The following is a 19953-nucleotide window of genomic DNA, read 5'->3' as shown; positions in this document are numbered from 1 at the left end:
TCGTGAGGCCCATGAGCCCCAGTGACAGTCCTTAAGTGTGCTCAATGCACACTACTTTGAAAAGTAGGACCTCCATCCTTCAAACCTCGCAAGGCCAGCATTGAGCCTGTGCAGGCTTGTTTGATGCTGGGGCCTCCACACCAGATGCCCATTGTGACTCATTGGCCACTGGTTTCAATTGCCATTGTTGTCAAGACAACCCTGCTGGAGTCCAGCTATTTTTCCAGGAAGCTGTGGAGAAAACTGACTTGTAATCTGCGTGGACTGAACAGTTGAGAAAGAAAGGCTATCCCAGCGAGTCCGCTCAGAGCTTTCAGACCCCCAGCGGCTCCTGTGCCTAGTGAGCCAGCCCACATCTGGGACACATCTGCACTCTTAATTCTCACTCGGTGAACCAGACCTCTTCCCAATGGGCAACGCATGCAGAGCCTTCCCCAGAGCTCCAAAAAGGGAGAAAGGAAGCTGGGTTCTTGGCACACTATCAGACTTCATGGAGTCTTTTACACACTCTGACAAGCCACTGGGGCCGTTCAGAATGATGTCAGCTGGCCACTCTTTAATCTGTAAACCTTGGTGTCAAGAAGGTGCCCTGCCCATGTGGTGATGGCCAGGCAAGGGCTGGGGCCCCTGGGAAGTGTTTCTCTCTGCAGCTGTGGGAGACGGGCGCCTCCTGGCACTGACTGGCTTCAGCGGGCGTGTTTTCACATGTCATGTACAGTGATCCGGGGATGTCCAAGCCCAGGCGTGGACTTCATTTAAGGTTACCTTTGAAACGTGAGGAAAAGAGCATCAAAGAGCACAGCGGTTGCCAACCCTTCCTCCTCTTCCACAGCTCGTCCTCCACCAAGAACCAAGAAACCCTATCACGCAACTCTCCCGAGAGAGCCAGCCTCTCTGGCACTGCAACCATCACAATGGCGGGGATTTCCCTGGTGCCCCTCCTCTCGGTGCCACCACTGTGAGTCTTCTCGCTACATGTTTATAAAAGTAAATGCCAGCTTGTTAAAGTGCATGGTCTGGGGGGATTGTGTGTGTGTGTGTGTGCGCGCTATATGTATGAATGTTCATTTGTGCATGGGTGCACATGTGTGTGTGGAGCTCAGAGGCCAACATTGGGTGTCTTCCTCTGTCATTCTCCACCTTCTTCTCTTTTTTTGTTTGGTTTTGTTTTGTTTTCAAGGTAGGGTCTCGCTCTAGCCCAGGCTGACCTGGAATTTACTATGTAGTCTCAAGCAGGCTTCAAACTCACAGTGATCCTCCTACCTCTGCCTTCCAAGTGCTAGGATGAAAGGCGTGTGCCACCATGCTTGGGAGAGAGAGAGAATGGGCATGCCACAGCCTCCAGGAACTCCAAATCAACTCCAGACACATGTGCTACCTTGTGCATCTGGCTTTACATGGGTACTGGGGAATTGAATGTGGGTTGTTAGGCTTTGTAGGCAAGTGCCTTAACCACTGAGAGATCTCTTCACCCCTTAACCACTTCACACCTTAACCACTGAGCGATCCCTCCACCTTATTCTTTGAGAAGTGTTCTCGCTGACCCTAGAGCTCATCCATTTAGTCAGACCAACTCGCTGGCAAGTCCTAGGGACCTGCCGCCCCAGCACCAGGCTCACAGGCAGGCACCAGGGCTTGGGCCCACACTCAGGTCCTCACACTTGGTGGCAAACATCCTACCCACTGGGCTGCCTCCCCAGCTCCGTGCCTTACCTTTAACTATCAAAATGCTAGTCTATTAACCTATAACTTGCCTTTGTTGCTGTTTTTCTATTTCCTGGATGACCTTCCCATGCCCACATATGGAGAGTAAGGACTGAGATCTAGAGTTGGTCAAGGTCATACTTATCTTACTTTTATCTTTTTTTTTCTTTTTTTAAAGGAATTTTTAAATTTAAGAGTAACAGAGAGTGAAAGAGGCAGAGAGAGAGAGAGAGAGAGAGAGAGAGAATGGGTCCATCAGGGCCTCCAGCCACTGCAAACGAACTCCAGACACATGTGCCATCTTGTGCATCTGGCTTACATGGGTCCTGGGGAATTGAGTGTCGAACTGGAACCCTTAGGCCTCACAGGCAAGCACTTAACGGCTAAGCCATCTCTGCAGCCCCATACTTACCTTACTTTTAATTAAAATGCAATGTCAAATTAAACTCCAAATCTCACAGGGCTGAAGTGGTCCCTTGGAAAAGTAGCAGATCCCTCTGATAAGTCACCTAACCGTCCCTTCCTCTGTCCCTGCCTACATCTCAGGGTGGTTGTAAGAAGGTGACAGCGAGTATAGGCCTCTGTGACAACAGAGCACCCCCAGGACTGGAGAGATGGCGCAGAAATGCCAGGGCTCAGTCACCAGAGCTTCACAGGCAGGCAGCTGGCGGCCTCGCAGATGGGGGTGAGGCCTGAGCGGTAGCCCGCCCACTCCTGTTGCCTGCGATTAGACCCCACACCGCTGCTGTGGCCCAGCGTGGTTTAATGAGCTCCAGTCCTCCTCCACTGGAGAGCGGACAAGCTCGGGCTCAGCCAGGCATACAAATCACTCCTTCTTCAGTAGATTCAGGGCATGCGTCCCGGCATTAATTTAAAATCACTCATTGCACTTCTTATCAGGGGAAAGGACGTTGGTGCATTTTACTGTTATCTTGAAGTTAATTTGAGGCTTTAAATATTTAAGTGTTTGATAACTTGTAGTCTGGGAGGATGAAATACTGTGAGAGCTACAGACTGTATGTATTTATCTCTCGTTAGATACCCGAGCCCCCCCCCACTTCCCCAACAACGCTGATTTTTACAGAAGTCCTTTTAAATTTCATTTTCAGGCTATTGATTCTTTCAAAATGAAGGTACTCTATCAAGAGGCACAAAAATTACTTGTGAATAGCTTCCTAGTCTACGTGCCTCGTGGGCTGCAGCAAACGCTGGGTGATCTACACCATGCGCGAGTGCGCAGTGGTGCTACAGGCCGCTAGCGCCCGAGAACGCGCCCCGGGCCTCAGGAGAGTCTCGGCCCCTGCCATTCTCGGCAGCGAGGCGCGGCCTGGGGCTCTTCTCTCTGTGAGCAATCACACTCCGTGCTGTTTCAGGAAGAGTGACTGCTCTCATGAAAGATGACTCTCTCCCCCGTCAGGCACCTTTTGTACGACTCATCTTTCATTCTTTAACTCATTCATTCATTTGCTCTGAAGGGCGACCATTGTGAGTAATGCCTGCTGGTTAGAGTTGCCCATTCACACTCTCCCCTCTGGAGCTCACCACATGAATGACCTTGGGCCAGGATCTCTTCCACTTAAAGCAGAAATAGGCAGCACCTGTTTCGGATGCGGGTTTGCAATTCTCCCCATAGAGCTCACAGAGGTGCATCCAATGCCGCGCTGCCGTAGATGCTGCTGCGCACCGCTGCGCACGGGGCTCTGTGGGGCACCACGGTGAGAATGACAGTCCAACCACTTGGGTGTGTGAAATGGGGTAAAGCCAGAGAGACTCATAGGGCAAGTTTCAGGGACACTCACAGGATGTGGCGTTTGAATGCCTCAGGACCCTGAGATGTGCATGGAGAGAAACACTGAGACTGACCAGAGACCCCCCTGGCACTTAAATACGCTGGAGTAACCAGGCCCTTAGGTGTGGGCAAGGGCTTGTGGGAGAAAATCCATGCTTGGAGCTCATCACAAGCCCTGCCCATCCCACAGAACAGTGGGCAGTAACCCATGACCCTTGGTGTGGGTGGAGGTGGGGCCACTGGGAGTCTGAATGTCAAGTAGAGCAGTGCTGAAACCTTAGCTGGGCTCTAGCAAGAGTAAATGTCAGAAGAACTGAGAACAGCTGAGAAGATTCTAGAAATGAACTGGAGAGTGGGGTGTCCACTGACACAGAATGGGGCTGGTTAAGTCAACAGTGATCTGTTGTTTCTCAGTCGACAGGATGTTTCCCAGCAGCCTTCAGACATGCTGTGACTTCCAGTCTTGAATCAGGGGGCGACATGAGGGAATAAGGTCCAACAAGCTCAAGGTAAGCTAACTCGAAGATAGACAACAAGCAAGTGGAAAATGTGGACATACGCCTTTCTACTGGGAAAGCAGACATCAGTGATTCAGCTCAGGAAACAATGTCATCCGTCATACCAATGCCGTGATTTGAACTTTATTGCTATTGTAATTTTGTTTGTATTTAATTAATCACTCCATTTACTTTTAGAGTTGGTAACAGCTAGCAACGTAAGAATGCTGTACCTTGGTTGTACGTATGTGACATTCATCATTAATCACATGCTGATGACATCCACATTTAAAGCTCCACTCAAGGCCTCAACCCAGAATTCCAGAGTTGTTTCTCCAATTGCCTCTCCACTTACATGTGCAGTGGGCCTCTGGAACCCAAGACAACTGTGGTGGTTTGACTCAGGTGTCCCCCCAAAACTTAAGTGTTCTGAATGCTAGGTTCCCAGCTGATGGATATTTGGAAATTAACTCTCCTGGAGGCGGTACATTTTGGGGGCGGGCTTATGGGTGTTATAGCCAGTGTCCCCATGCCAGTGTTTGGCATACTCTCCTGTTGCTGTGGTCCATGTGTTGTTTTCCCTGCAACCATGGAGCTTCCCCTCGAGCCTGTAAGCCAAAATAAACCTTTCTTCCCACAAGCTGCTCTTGGTTGAGTGATTTCTGCCAGCAATATGAACCTGACTGCAACAGTAAAGTGGTACCGAGGAGTGGGGTTGCTATTAGACACCTGACTGTGTGCTTTTGGACTTTTAGAGCTGATTTTCAAGAGGAATATGGAAGGATTTGAAACCTTGGTCTAAGAAATGCTTTTCAGTGCTGTAAGTACAGCTTGATGGACTGTTCTGGCCAAAGTTGAAAGGCCTGAATGCAATAAGAACTAAGGACTCTCAGTGAGGTTTGGCTTCTGAGGGTGAGAAAGACCTTTGCATGGACTGGACTAGAAGCAGTTTGTGTGAGAGGCTTGCTGTTATGCCCGCATCCTGAGAATTTGTGCAGGGCTGCATTGCATCGAAATGGACTGGTGTGATCAGAGGGATATGGCATAGGAAGAAATCTTTTGGCTGAAACTACTGCCTGTTCAGCTGCAATAGTATGAGAGATTACAGCCATTGAGATTGGGCCAGCTGACTTGTATTGGGACAACAGGAAGAATGCAGTTTTTTGAAGGGGCCTGAGTGCTCAAGGAGTGTGCATTCTTCAAAGTCACCTTCACTGCCCTCTGCATTAACAAATTGGCACTCCATCTGGTATTATGGAGTACAAGAAATGCAGGAAAGAGAGGGTCATTGAATTTGCAACATGGTCTTATGTTTTGGAAATGGCCATGGGCAGTGGGAAGCAGGTTTGCTGGTTGCCTACATGGAAACCCAATGGAGCTGTGAGGATGGATCATTGGTTGCAGTGGAGACCCAGTAGAGATGCTGGGACCACAAGATGGCTTCCTAGGAGAGCTGCTGGCCCTGGATGAATTTTCTAGGACTGTGAGTAGCCTAGCTGGAGGGGTGGAATTGGAACTCCAGAGATTTGTTGCTGGTTAGAATTATCAGACTTGGAAATTTGTCACTGACTAGAATTGTTGAACTTGTAGCTACAGAGTTTGATGTTTGCCCTGGTTCTTTTAAATCTTGTGTTGGTTGAATATTTCTTTGCTATGCCCAGTGCCATCTTTTGCAGTGTGAATGTTTATTCTATGCCATTATGGGGTTTTGGTGGATTTTTGGTATTATGGCTCAGTTAAAAGATCTTGGATTATGGGTGTGATTAAACATCATTAGGGCTGATAAAAACAATGGGGACTATTAAAGATGGAATGGATGCGTTGCATTTTACATCATGGTTATCAGCTTATGGGGGCCAGGGGCAGAATGTGGTGGTTTGACTTAGGTGTCCCTTATAAATTTAGGTGTTCTGAACATTAGGTACCCAGCTAATGGAGATTTGGGAATTATTGCCTCCAGGAGGCAGTGTATTGTTGGGGGCAGGCTTATGGGTATTATAGCCAGTTTCCTTTTGCCAGAGTTTGGCACAATGTCCTGTTGCTGTTGTCTATCTGTTGTTGGCTAGGATGTTGGAGTCCACCCTCTGTTTGTGCCATGATTTTCCCCTGCCATCGTGGAGCTTCCCCACGAGTCTGTAAGCCTAAATAAACCTTTTTGGCCCACAAGCTGCTCTTGGTCAGGTCACTTTTTGCCAGCAATGAAAACCTGACTGCAACCAACAACAACCAAACCTGAACTTCTCATTCTTCCCCCATCCCCCCTCCACATCTCTCCTTTAGCAAAGCCTGCAAGCCTATTGAGTGGCAGCCTCCTCCTTCCCATTGCTGGGCCAACACCATCTGTCTCTTCTCCCTCTCTCCCATCCCAGCCCATGACTCTCTCAGATCTCCCTCACAGTTCATGTGCCATCCACTCCCTGCTCCCTGTGTCCAATGCTCACCCTTAGCACCAAGCCATCTTCACCTCTCTCCTGGATCATCATAACAGCCTCCTGTGGATGTGCTGGCCCATTCTCTTCCTCATGGCTGTGGTTGGGATAGAGTTTAAGTCTGACTCCAAGGGTTCATAAAACAGGAGCTCAGGCCTTACTTGACTATGTTGACAGGTAGGGGACTTTGAAACCATGGGGCCCAGGGAGAGGTTCTTAGGGCCCTGGAGGGTGCCCCTCAGAAGAGATTAATGTATGTTTATGGAACCCCCTTTGGTTCCAGTGTCTCGTTCTGTCTTCCTATCTGCCATGTGATTTCCCTTCTCACACACTCCTGCCACGGATGCCATCCACCATGGATGGAGTCCCAAGCAGCACTGAGCTGATGCCAGCACAGTGCCCTGGGAGCCCCAGTGGCCAGTCTGAGGCATTCATTACAGTAATGAAAATGTACTGGTATCTCTCCAATAGACTCTTCTCAATACTTCAAAAATGTGGATTATGGGTGGGGAGATTGCTCAGTGGTTAAAGGCACTTGCTCGCAAAGCCTGATTATCCTGAGTTCAGTGTCTCAGTACCCTCACGGAGCCAGATGCTCGTAGGGGCGCATGCATCTGCAGATGCTCGTAGGGGCGCATGCATCTGCAGATGCTCGTAGGGGCGCATGCATCTGCGGGTCATTTGCGGCAGCAGAGGCCCTGCCGTAACGATCCGCATTCTCATCTCTCTCCCTCCCACTCCCTTTCCCTTCAAGTAAATAACTAGTCTTGCAAATGTGTCCAGCATTGCGTCAGTTTTCGTTTCTGGCTTTCCAAAGTCTCTCCACTTTGAGGAAAACTGCAGGGCCCCACTTGTTCCAGCCTTGGGCTGCTTTTTGCCTTTCATCTTAATTGTAATTTTAAAATTCCTAACAAAAACTCTCTCGTATCAACCAACTTTAGGTGTACAGCTCCGTAGCGTTAAGGATAGTCATGTTGAGAAACAGATGTCCAGAAAGTTCCTGTGTTTCACATCTGAAGCTCCGTAGCCACTAAGCAGCAATACTTCCTCCCTCTCCCCCGCCTCTGAGTTCCAACGCTCTCTGCCCCTCATGCAAGTAGAATCGCACAGCATTATTTGTCCTTCGGAGACAGGCTGATTTCCCTAGCCCCATGCTGCCTTTTTTTTTTTAATTTATTTATTTGAGAGCGACAGACACAGACAGAAAGACAGATAGAGGGAGAGAGAGAGAATGGGCGCGCCAGGGCTTCCAGCCTCTGCAAACGAACTCCAGACGCGTGCGTCCCCTTGTGTATCTGGCTAACGTGGGACCTGGGGGACCGAGCCTCAAACCAGGGTCCTTAGGCTTCACAGGCAAGTGCTTAACCACTAAGCCATCTCTCCAGCCCTGCCTTTTAAATTCATTGCTCTCCCTACTCGGTCTGCTCCCTTGCTCAGTGGTTCTTCTGGAGGTCCCTGGTTCACCCATTCCATTGGTTGCACTGAGCTGATGGGAACCCCTCTCCTGCTGTGCATTCTGTGACCTGTGTGCACTCCACTGGGTGGGAAACCATGGGAATCAGCATATGTTGCCAATCAGGCGTCCCCACCCTGGGGAGCTGGCTGTCTTGTCATTGCTTCGCCTGGCACAATCTTTCCTGCTTTTTCCTCTGACCTCTTGGTTTTCCTGAGGTCTCAAACATAGCCTCAGTAGGAGGGTCCTTGCGGGTCATAATGTCTACCTGAGAAATCCCACATGTTCCCTTCGACTTCCCTGCTCTGCAGACTCCATGAGCTATTCACATACTCACCATTTGTATCTTTCTTCCAGAATGTCAACTGTGGTTGCATGTGCTTAGGCCATGTGGCAGGTGTGCATGTGGTGTGCAAGGTGTGTCCACATGTATGGGTGACGCGGTCTCCTGTGGGCTCAGCTGCAGAGGTGGGAGAAGAAAGGCAGAGGGCCCACCCCGCCGCTCAGCCACCTGCTTTGCCTGGCAGCAGTCTTGTACTCGTTCTGCAGCTGCCATGTGGGAGCGTTGGAAATTCCCCAGCTGCTATAGGACGAGGGTTAGGGACCGTGTGGCCACGCCCAGCCAGCTGTGTGCATGTGTCCTGGAGACTCGAACTCAGGGAGTCTCAGCCGCCCTCATGCTTGTGCAGGAAACATGTCTGACCACTAAGCCATCTCTCTAGCTCTAAGAATTTTGTTTTTTACTTCGCCTCCTCAACCAACAGTGTCTGGCCTGTTGCAAGCACCCAATAAATCTTTGTTAAACAAATAACTAATATATCTAATAGGTAATTCTGTGTCTATGTTGATTTTTACAGTAATTATTTAATGTAGTAAAATGTTACACAGAAAATAAAAGTGAAATAGATATATAAATATCAGCATTAAGAGTTATGTAAGATGAGCTGGAAAGATGGCTTAGTGGCTAAGGCGCTTGCCTGCAAAGCCTAAGAACCCATGTTTGAGTCTCCAGGTTCCACATAAGCCAGAAGCACAGTGACGCATGTGTGCAATGTCACACACGCACACAAGGGGATGCATGCATCTGGAGTTCACTCATAGTGGCTGAAGGCCCTGGCATGCCCATTTTTTCTCTCTCTCTCTCTCAAAATAATTTTTTGCATAGATATATAAGATTTAAAGAGCAAGTTGTGATTTGTCATAAGATAATATACATTATACATGCAGGTATAAATACATATAGATTTATAATAATGCCTAAGAATATAGAAGCCTTTCATATTTTAATTTTATATTCTTCCACACTGTGATTCTTAAAACAATGAGCATGCATCACTTTGCTTTTTATGCATTTCAAATGTATAAGATCCAAAATTGAAATCCCACCAGCCTGTGAGCTCCATGAAGGGGAGAGAGTCATATCCATCTGGATGTCTTTAGTGTCTAGAAGCTTTCTGCCAAGTCCTGGGTGTTCAGCAATGCCATGACGGAATGAGTTCAAACCAGAGCTAGCCCAGGCCCGAGCTCGGGAGGAGTGGAGGAAAACAGTGGTGTAGGGTCAAAGGTGGGAACATGGCGGGGTGGGGGGCTTGAAGAAAAAGGGAAAAGGGAGGGCAGAGGTGCAGTCATTTCTGAGCAGATGCGGATACCATCTGAGTACTGGTGTCTGGAGCAAAGCAGTGAACAGGCATCACACGGCCAGGTCTGCAGACCCTAGCACCATGAGCCGGGCCATCAAAGAGAAGAGGAGATGCAGGCTGCAGACGAAAAGCCAGGCACGTCCTCGGAGAAGAGCTGTGCCTGAAGACAGAGCACCCCGGCCATGCACAGGAGGCGGCCAGCACTCAGATGGGAGCCTAGGTATTTGCCTTGGGTCTCCTTACCAATAACGGACAAAGTGACTGCCATCTTGAATCCCAATTCAGTGCACAAGACCATTAACTCCTAAATGCCTCTCTTACAGCCAAGTGAGTTTATAGTGTGAGACATGGACAGAAGTAGACAGGCAACAATGCTTTTCTTCTTGAGGAATCAAGCTGTTTATTCAGGTCCCAAGTCCCTGATGGTACCCTATTACACACACCATTATCTACACACTCAATTAGGAGACAGTTATCTTCTATTTTAAGGAATCTTGACAACTCATTACGGCAGAGGAAAAAATGAGATCAGGCATGCTGTATGATGTGTTTTCCCTCAGTTAGGTCACCATCTCAGCAGATTCACATTTTAAGAGATGCAGGTCATTTTTCTGACCTGAATTCTCATTGGATTCTCTCAGTATTTGGGCAACAGATATTGAGTTAAAAATCAATGATACATGATAAATGTATGCGTAATTCCCTTTTAGAATTTCTCCAAGCCAATTGTCTGAGCCATAATAACTTGATAAAAATAAAGAACCTCCTTTCTAGTATTTTCCCTGGCAGTCTTTGCAGAAGGGTGATGGATATGACAGGAGATGTCTTATGACGGGAACAGTGTGATTCTGCAGCTAACTAGTTGGGAGATTTAACGTAAGTCATGTGCCTTCTCTACTATGTGTTACTTCTTCTGTAAAAAATAATCATCACCTCATGGGCTATTGTGAAGGTTAATTGTGTACTTTATAAACTCTTATGCCAAATCCTAACAAGAACAATGATGACTTGCATTTATTTGTCAAATAAAAATTTTAGTTATGTGGATATGTAATCAAAAGAACCACATCTTGGGCTGGAGAGATGGCTTAGTAAATAAGGCATTTATCTGCAAAACCAAAGGACCCAGGTTCAACTCCCCCGGACCCACATAAGCTAGACGCACATGGATCTAGAGTTCCTTTGCAGGGGCTGGAGGTCCTGGTGTGCCCATTCTCTATCTTCCTCTTTCTCTCTCTCTTTCTCAAATAAATAAATGAAAAAAATTAATATTTTTTAAAATAAATAAAGTTAACATGTGAATCATATTTATTTCCTCAAATGGTCTTAACCAACCAATATCTTCTGCTCCTCATTCTTTTGTTGGTAAGTTCCCACATCCATTATGGGGATATTCTCTACCTGACCCTAGGATTTATCACATACATGGTAAATTTCCAGGTATTTGGTATTCTTCAGGGCAAAGACTACATAAATAAAATGAAAATTCAAGAATCTATCAAGCAAAAGCAGAGAAGTCTATGAGCTGGAGTCTCTGTGGGTTATTCCGTGGTTAATTCAATGTATAAAATCTGGCTCCCAGGGCTGGCTTCCATGAAAGCACATCTCTCTCTCATGCTGAGCAAAGAACCTCCATTCATCCAATTCTGCTCTGAATCAGGACAGCCTGGCCCCAGTGAACCTGGTGAAAAGCAGATGAAGGCGTTTGAAAGGAGTCACGTGGCCAGTGTTCAAGAGGCTGAGGGTGGGGGAGAGGGCTCAGTCAGCAAAGTGCTTGCTGCACACCCACACACAATGCCAGGCATGGTGTCAAGTGCCAGCAATCCCAAAGTGGATAGACAGAGGCAGGGAATCCCTGGGGCTCAGTGGTAAACCAGTCCATCCAAATTGGTGACCTATATGTTCAATAAGAAACCCTGCCCTCACCCCCAAAAAATTAAGATTCAATGCAATCTAAGGAAGACACCCAACATCAACCTCTGGTATACACACACACACACACACACACACACACACACACACACACACACGTATACATGCAAGAACAAACCAACCAAGAAAAGAGAGGCTGATGAGGTGAGCAGGCTTTGGTCCGTTGGCCACACAATCCCTGCTCAGGCGGTGGAGGAATGAGAACCGGCCTCACGTGAGCACCAGCCTCCCTCCCACGAGGCCTTCTCACCCGCTCTCCTCGCATCTCTCTCTCTCCCTGCAGATGTCTGTCCTCCAAAGCGATTTCACGTGTAGAGGAGGAGCGGCAATGGGGCACAGGGGTAACGTGAGGAATCACGAGCTGGTCCCTCGTCCTGACTTTTGGCTCGAGAGTTGATCTCATTTCCTATTTAGTTCTCAGTGCACGCTGGAGCCCCTCTCCTGGGAGGCTGCTGTGCATTTGCCTACAGAGATACTGAGCTTTAAAAGTGACCCTCTTGCCCTTGGCCCTCATGCCAAATGAAGGTGCGGATTAACATTCCACTCTTTCCACCACTGCTTTCTCTAATGAGAAAAACAAAATTGAGTTTGAAGCAGATTAAATAACTCATTTGATGTCATGTGAGGTGAAGCCAGAAGAAGGTATTTGCTAGAAGCAAAGACATGTGGTTAGCCATCTAAATGCTTGAGAGTTGAGGTCGTTTAGTGGTCGGTAGCACGCTGGCTCTCTAGCAGATGCGCTGTTCCTGATATGAAGGACTCGCTCTTATTTCTTGTATCATTCTGATAATACATAGGAGCAGAGAACCTGAGACCTTAAGAAATGTGCTTATTGGCTGGAGAGATGGATTAGTGGTTAAGGCACTTGCCAGCAAAGCAAAAGAACCCAGCTAACCTAGGTTCAATTCTCCAGGACCCATGAAAGCCAGATGTACAAGGTGGCACATGTATCTGGAATTTGTTTGCAGTAGCTAGAGGCCCTGGTGTGTCCATTCTCTTGACTCTCATCTCTCTCTATCTCTCTCTCTCTCACTCTCTGCCTCTCTCAAATAAATAAATAAAAAAGCAAGAAATGTGCTTAGTAACCATATGTAGAAGCCAGCCAGTTAGTTGCAGACACTGGAGCTAACAAGGGCAATCAATATTTTGATCCCTGTTCTCTCAGGTCAAGAAGGCCCAGAAGACAATGGAACAGTCCAAATGTGTCCTAAAACTCTGGTAAGTCACCTATTGGCTTCATCAGAGAGATTATGGAAGCCAGAGGTTGGACTATAAACAATGCACAGTCTGCAGACAGAGAGCCAGAACAGAAGAGGACATCCACATGGCCTGGCCACCCCAGCAGATGGGACAAATGCTGAGTGACAGAGCTCCTCCCAGGCCCTTAAAAGTCACTCCTAAAGAGCCACAGCCGACCATTAAAAGTGAGCATTTAATTAAAATCTGGCTACTTACTTGGTCTTAAGTACTCAGAGGAAAACAGCATGGCCAGAAAGCAAAGCGCTCACTGAGAGTGCACCTGGGCCATCACTGAATTAAATACTGTGGATGCATCTTGATAATTCTAATAACAGCTCAGCGGCTTTGCAAGATCTACGGGAACAGGCAGAGACTGTGTCAGACACCACCTTGCTGTTTGTGAACAGCTTAGAAGTGGACTTCCGGATGAGAAAGAGGATCATGCCTCACATTTCTGGGAAAAGCAACTGTTATGCATTACAGCCTGCATACTCAGCCGCCTCATTAACGATGTCTCTTCTGGCTTACAGTCAGCTCGTGAGCAGGTGGTCCTGGGACAAGCTAACGCCATCTATCTGGGCTCCCTCAATCGCCTTCCAAGGTCTGAAAGTTGGCAAGAATGAGAGCCCTGAAGAGCCCCATTTAGCTCAAGACTAACTTCTTCCTAACTCTTTGCTTTTATTCTCTCCAACATTTTCTTCCTGGACTGTCATTCTATACTCTGCCAATGCATTTTTGGGGTTCCTTAGATATACCCACCAGAGAAATTTTCCAGCTGCCATTGCCAACAACCCCGTTCAGCCCAAAGAAGCCAGGCTTGTCAGAACCCCAATGTTCTACAGCAGATAGGGTTGCTTCTCCAGAGGGGGCACTGTGGCAGGTTAGGGTGATGGGGCCCCCAAAAGGAAAGGGAGGAACTGTCCTTGAGCCTTTCCTGTGGTCCCTACTTTGCCAGAGGTCAGAGAAGGGTCTGGTTTCTCCTGATCTCTTACCAAAGGAGTTCCTTTAGGTCTGTTTTCCCATAAACAACCTGAGTCTCTCACCTTAGGCATAAGTTCTACTTTCCTAGAATTATGACTCCTGGAAGGATTAAACCTGACTGCTTAGCTCAGCCCCCCAAAAGTTGACATGAGGGCTGGTTAATTCAGCCCCCATTCAGAACTTACAAATGATCCAAATTTGGGGTTCTAGGTGGGATGTATTCCGTCCTGCCTTGTCATGGGCATGAGCTTGTCATACTCTCTCCTCTTTCCTTCTCTTAATGTCATACATTCTATCCTGACAAGATGTACACACGCTGTGAGTTCGAGGCCACCCTGAGACCACATAGTGAATTCCAGGTCAGCCTGTGCTAGAGTGAGATCCTACCTCAAAAAAGAAAGGAAGGAAGGAAGAAGAAGAAGAAATGGTGAAGGACTCAGAGAGCAAAAGAAAAAGTTGCATGCACCCCAAAGCAAGACACGAGTAGAAGGCAAGGTGGATAATGCCCAGGCCGAGAGAAGCATGCCCCTCCCAGCCAGGCTGAGAAGGGGAGACAGACTCACACTGTATCAGGAGAAATGACAGGAAGGAGAAGAGGGTTGGCCCTCAGGGTTAGCCTCTTTTATGTGCATGAGACATCCAATGAGGAAGAGTGTTGTTAGCAGACCCAGGTGCATGAGGAGAGACCTGAAGAGTTCATGGACTCAGGAGGCTAACCCAGAAGGGGCCAACACCTGATTGGTTCATGGACCCAGAGGGTTGACCCAGAGAGGCTGACCTGAGAAAAAAGCAGGAAGCTCTTGCTGGGGAGTGTCACTATAAGCCATCTTGGATGAGATGCGAGTTCAAGTTTGTCCAGGACAGGCAAAATGGCATTGCTTTGGTTATTCTTTGGGCTTCTGTCCCTGACTAATTGCCTGTAAAAGGCATTCTTAAGGGCTGGAGAGATGGCTTAGTGGTTAAGCGCTTGCCTCTGAAGCCTAAGGACCCCGGTTCAAGGCTCGACTCCCCAGGACCCACATTAGCCAGATGCACAAGAGGGCGCACGCGTCTGGAGTTCTTTTGCAGTGGCTGGAGGCCCTGGCATGCCCATTCTCTCTCCCTCTCTCTATCTATGTCTGTCGCTCTCAAATAAATAAATAAAAATATTTTGAAAAAATTTTTTTAAAAAGCTATCTTAAGCTGGGTGTGATGGCTCACGCCTTTAATCCCAGCCTTGGGAAGCAGAGAAAGGAGGATCGCTGTGAGCTTGAGGCCAGCCTGAGACTACATAATGAACTCCAGCTCAGCCTGTACTAGGGTGAGACCCCACCTCAGGGGAGGAAGGAAAGCTGCCTCATTCCGGTTCCTCCTCTGAGGCAAGCTTCTATACTCCCAGTTTGCTGCAGCGAGAGAGACTTTCCAAGAAGCTCTCAAATGGAGCATGGAACAGAGCGATCCTGTCTAAAGTGAGGATGGGGAGGGCTGACCACACTGACCCACCTGTCCCCTGACTTCCGCGTGTACTCTGGGGCACGTGTGCACTCGCACTGACACACACGAACACTTACGCACACAAAAATAGCTTTTTGTTTGTTTGGTTGGTTTTTCAAGGTGGGGTCTCACGGTGATCCAGGCTGACCTGGAATTCACTATGTAGTCTCAGGGTGGCCTCGAACTCATGGTGATCTAACTCTGCCTCCCAAGTGTTGGGATTAAAGGTGTGAGCCACCACGCCCGGCAAAAATAATTTTTTTAATTAAAAAAATTCAACAGGAAGAGGAAATCCAAAGTACCAGTCCTTTCCAGGGTTCTTACATCCTCAGCATTTCTTTTGCTACCTATGTCACCAAGCAGGCCCTGACATTCTAGATTCATAGCATGCCCATCTAGTCATTCCATCCACACACACCCATTCCCTGCCACTGCTTCAGAACAGGGCTGGACTAATTTTAGGAAACTGGAATGACATCTCTCGCATTGCCTCCAAGCCTGGCATCCTTATGGTGACTTGGAATGCTTGAGTACGTCTGAGAAAGCATGGGCGGGAGGGGGCACTACACGTTCCCCCATGGAACTGAGCTGTGCAAAGATGCACGCTTTCAACCCTCCAGGGCCACAGCTCAAAAGTAAGAAACTCCCTCGCTCAGGACCAAAAAGCGTTCCCAAGTGAGCGTGATCAGTCATCCCCATCAACGTTAGCCCAGTGACACATTATAATTGCAGAAAGCTTCCTCTGAAACACACTACTGTAACAAACCCTGAGGCTGTGCTCCGCTCATCACTTCCTTGAATTTCTTGATCTCCCACTGTGCCAGGAAATGACGGCAGATGCAGGATACTAATGGATGCATTCCCATAGGGATCCCAGAGGGACTTGCCTGCCAATCTTTGCCTGTGGTGGCCCGGCTGCAGGGACGCCCGCCCGAGGCTGAAGAGTCCAATCATCAGCCTTTAGATTTCTTTCCCATAGTGGCTCCTGTGTTTGACACTTCTTAAAATGAAAAGTATATCCATGTGGGATGGTCGGCTGCAATGTGGTTTTAAAGGAAGGGCCTGCAGTTTTGAAAAGTCCATCAAAGTTGCCTTTGGTCTGAAATGTTCCTGGTGCTCTTGACAAAAGATCTGAGCAGCAGAGAAATTTGCACACCAGTTCCTCACCTGCTGACATCCCCAGGCACCAAACCTGCTTCCCAACAGCTTCTTCCTCCTCAAGCAGGAGCCCCTACAACTCTCTTTGAATGCATGGCCACCTTGATCTAGGGCTCCATGAGTTCTTGTTCCTTTTCAGAGAAAGGCAATCGTCTTTAAAGGAAGCATGGAGAGAACACAGGTCTGCAAGGACTTCCTGACGGGGCATGAAATGCAATTTCATAATTCCTACCGACACTACGATACTCTCACTCCATAAAGGTTGTCCCTGCCACCTGCTGGATCTGCTCTCAGGGAAGCTCCTGGACGCAGAGCAGAGGGGCCACAGGCCATCTGCTCAATGGAGACATCCCCATTAAGGGTATTGGGCTTGAATGCATTTGTCTGCAGGCTGAGCCTCTCAAAGCAAGCTTTTACTAAATCGGTGTTAATCCCATTTGCACAATCCACTGTTTGGGGCTTTCAAAGACCTGCTGCTCCAGGGTAGTAGAAGGCACCTAGGTAAAGGGAAGTGCTGCTGTCAGCCTCAGCTGTGGCACCGAGGAGCCTGCTCCTCAGCTGACGCGCCGCCTAAGCGTCAGGCGACTTGGCAGATGAGAAGGGTCAGAGGCAACCCTTCAGCTTCAAGTCACCAGCTTACCTGAGAACGAGAAGTCAACTGGCACCGGAATCGTCTTCGGATTTCTCCAGTCACATTTCCTCTGGGTTTGTTTCTTCTAGGTGTTTGTTGTTCTCTCTTGTTCACAGTGGGAATCTCTCCACTAACTTAGGCTCTCCCTGGCTACATATTTATAGCCAAGAAGCTGTAACACCCAGGCTTGATAGAACGAGTGCCTGGGGTTGGTAACTGCTGTCCAACAGGGTTCTCCTCAGGGGGCCAGAGCTCCTTTCCTTGTAGTAACACCTCCCAGGACACTGCCTTAGGACACAGCCTGACTGTGCCTTTCTAGAGGCAGAGTGGAGTAGAATCTGAGATCGACAGCTCAGGATGCAAACTGCGCATTCCTTTATGCCAGCCCCTAGCCTCACTCCTGCCTCCTGTAGTCTGATGCTTGCCCTTTTAATACTGCAGACAATGGATGTGCCAGCTCAACACAGGGCAGAGTTTCTGCCAAGTCCATAATCCCTACCTCTGCCTCCCACGGCCCAGGCCTCTTGGCTCTGATTGCTCAGGGTTTCAGCGGGGAACCTGGCTGTTTCTGCCAGCATCACCCCTCTGCAGCCTCTTTCGTTCTGCTCAGTCTCCCCTTCTTTTTCCCTTTTTCTTAGTATCTATATGTGTATGTGCTGTGCATGCCGCATGTGTGATCACATGTGTGTGGATGTACTGTGTATGCCTGTACACGTGTGTGTGTGCACGTGTGTGTGGAAGCCAGAATTTGACACTGGGTGTTTTCTCCAGTTGCTGTCCACTTTACTGACTGAGGTGGGCTCTCTCCCTCGAACCCAGAGCTCACCAACTACTCTAGTCTAGCTACACCAGCTTGACTAGGGAGCCTCTGTCTCTACCGCCTGAGCACCAGGCCTGCAGGTGGGTTGCCACACCTAGCCGGCGTTTGTGTGGGCGCTGGGCTCTTAGCTCTGGTCCTTACGCTTGTGTGGCCACCACGTTACCAGCTGAGATATCTCCCCAGCTCCAGCCTCGACCTCTTGATCCCCTTTCTGCCTAGGTGTAGAGTAGATAAAGCCCTGATTTTTAAAATTTTTTTTACTTTATTTTTATTTATTTGAGAAAGAAAGAGAGAAAGAGGCAGAGAGATGGAGAGAGAGAATAGGCGTGTCAGGGCCTCCAGCCACTGCAAACGAACTCCAGGTGCACGTGCCCACTTGTGCATCTGGCTTATATGGGTCCTGGGGAATGGAACCAAGGTCCTTTGGCTTTTTAGGCAAACACCTTAACGATTAAGCCATCTCTCTAGCCCAAAGGCCTGATTTTTAATGATTTTCAACTAATTCAACTTTGATCATCCCTTTTGGTGCAGGTTATGGTCCACAAGCAGCCCCTTGGCCAGTTGTTAACCCAGGAACAGCAGGGGTTCCTGCAATATGGGATGACTCCACAATGGCCCCCGTATGGTAAGAGTGACTAAGAGGCTGCTGCAATTACATGTTCTTACTTCATACTGTATACTCGATCAGAAGTCCTGTGGGTGGGCCTACAGAAGCCTTTTATTCATCCTAGGTTGATGAACTGATGAAACTGCTCGGAGAAGAGCCGACCAGGAACGGAGCCCGGAGGCTCCACCATGCAGAGGCTAGCGACTGCACACATGTGCCCAGCCTCCTGGCCACTTGTCGTCGCCTCTGGCCCATCAGCAGCCAGGAACTGAGTCCACTTGGTGTTGGCTCTGACTGGGAGGTTCTTGTGCTTCGCCCTTGGAGCAGTACTCCATCGGAGCAGGAGGCAGGGCTAGTCAGTACTCTGCGTGGCCCCGCACGGGGTGAACTCTTCCCAAGGACTGGAGATAAGCTCATTCTTGAACTGAACTCTGGTATCAGCAGCTCTTCCCATGGCTCACATCAGGAGGGAGGGCTACAGCAATGACCCAGGGCTCCCCGGGGGAACCACACACCACCATTTCCAGGAAGAGGCATGCAGGGCACGACAGAAGGTGTGCTCTATCTTAATAGCAAAGTTCCGAAATGACAGAATATCCTTGGAGCCACCCCAGGACCTCCATGGACAGAGATGGGGAAGAAAGGAAAAAGAAGGATGCCCCAGAGTAACCTCAGGGTGACATAGGAGCTGTCTCCTGGGGGTCCCCAGTCCCTGCAGTTCTCTGGACACATTGGCTGAGAGCCAGGCTTCTGAGCATCAGAGAAGACCTGCTGAGCTGTCATCTAACCTCCCCAAAGGACTCCAGCCAACATGAGGTGGTGAGCACAACCTACCAGCATTGATTCCACATAAGCACCCAGGATACCACTCTCTTCACCTACTTAATGGTATATTCCCAGCTGCTAAGGTACTTGTGAACTTTCCCAGGTCTATGCCCAGATACCTTCCCAAGGGCATCTGTCTTTTCACCAAGTGGTGTTTTCACCATGAGAATACAGACTGTGTCCATCACTTCTCCATGTTACTAGATGCTTAATGAATTGCAACACTTCAGTTCTACAGAAATCTGTTCAATAGTCAACATGAGCCAGGTAGTGAGACGTCCTCTGCTAGATGGACACCTGGGCGTACTACTGGGGATGGCCACTGTAGAGAGGATATAGAAAACAATGTAACATTCAGAAATTAAGAATGCATATCAATATATATTGGAGTATTTCAGTTTCTACATATGAACCAAGTCATGGAAGGGTACAGGGGGATCACCCCAGAAAAGTGTCATTGGCAGAAAGAGGGGAGATTATCTATTTTTATTAGACTTAGAAAGAGGAAAGACTTCTCTTTTTGTTTTTTATTTGAATGAACTAATGGGATTTTATAAAATCCCCACTCTCCTATGAATGTCCAGATTGTGACTGGAGGGGTCATTAATACAGTGTGTCCAGGAGACTGGATGAAACCTAGTAGAGTCCAGTAGGGACTGTCCACTAGCTGGCCTGCCGAGAATCAACCCCAGGGTAGAAGCAACCTGAGGGGACAGGCCAGAGTCAGGAGGAGCCAGAGCCCATCAGCGCGGTCCCGCCTTTCCAGTGAAGAAGT

General features: G+C 48.5%; 1 protein-coding gene across 1 annotated transcript in view; it reads right to left on the bottom strand.

The window, feature by feature from the left end:
* Positions 1-17052, bottom strand: part of C1H10orf90 (chromosome 1 C10orf90 homolog) — a 302122-nt gene extending 285070 nt beyond the window's left edge. Inside the window, exon 1 of the mRNA XM_045132275.1 lies at positions 16936-17052. The gene's annotated coding sequence lies outside the window, so the exon portion shown is untranslated. The remainder of the gene's footprint in view (positions 1-16935) is intronic.
* Between the last annotated feature and the right edge of the window lie 2901 nt (positions 17053-19953).

Source organism: Jaculus jaculus, chromosome 1 (genome assembly GCF_020740685.1).
Source record: "Jaculus jaculus isolate mJacJac1 chromosome 1, mJacJac1.mat.Y.cur, whole genome shotgun sequence".
In the NCBI taxonomy this organism is placed as follows: Eukaryota; Metazoa; Chordata; class Mammalia; order Rodentia; family Dipodidae; genus Jaculus; species Jaculus jaculus.
Note: the sequence above shows the minus strand (reverse complement) of the source record. Positions and strands in the feature narration are given on the sequence as shown.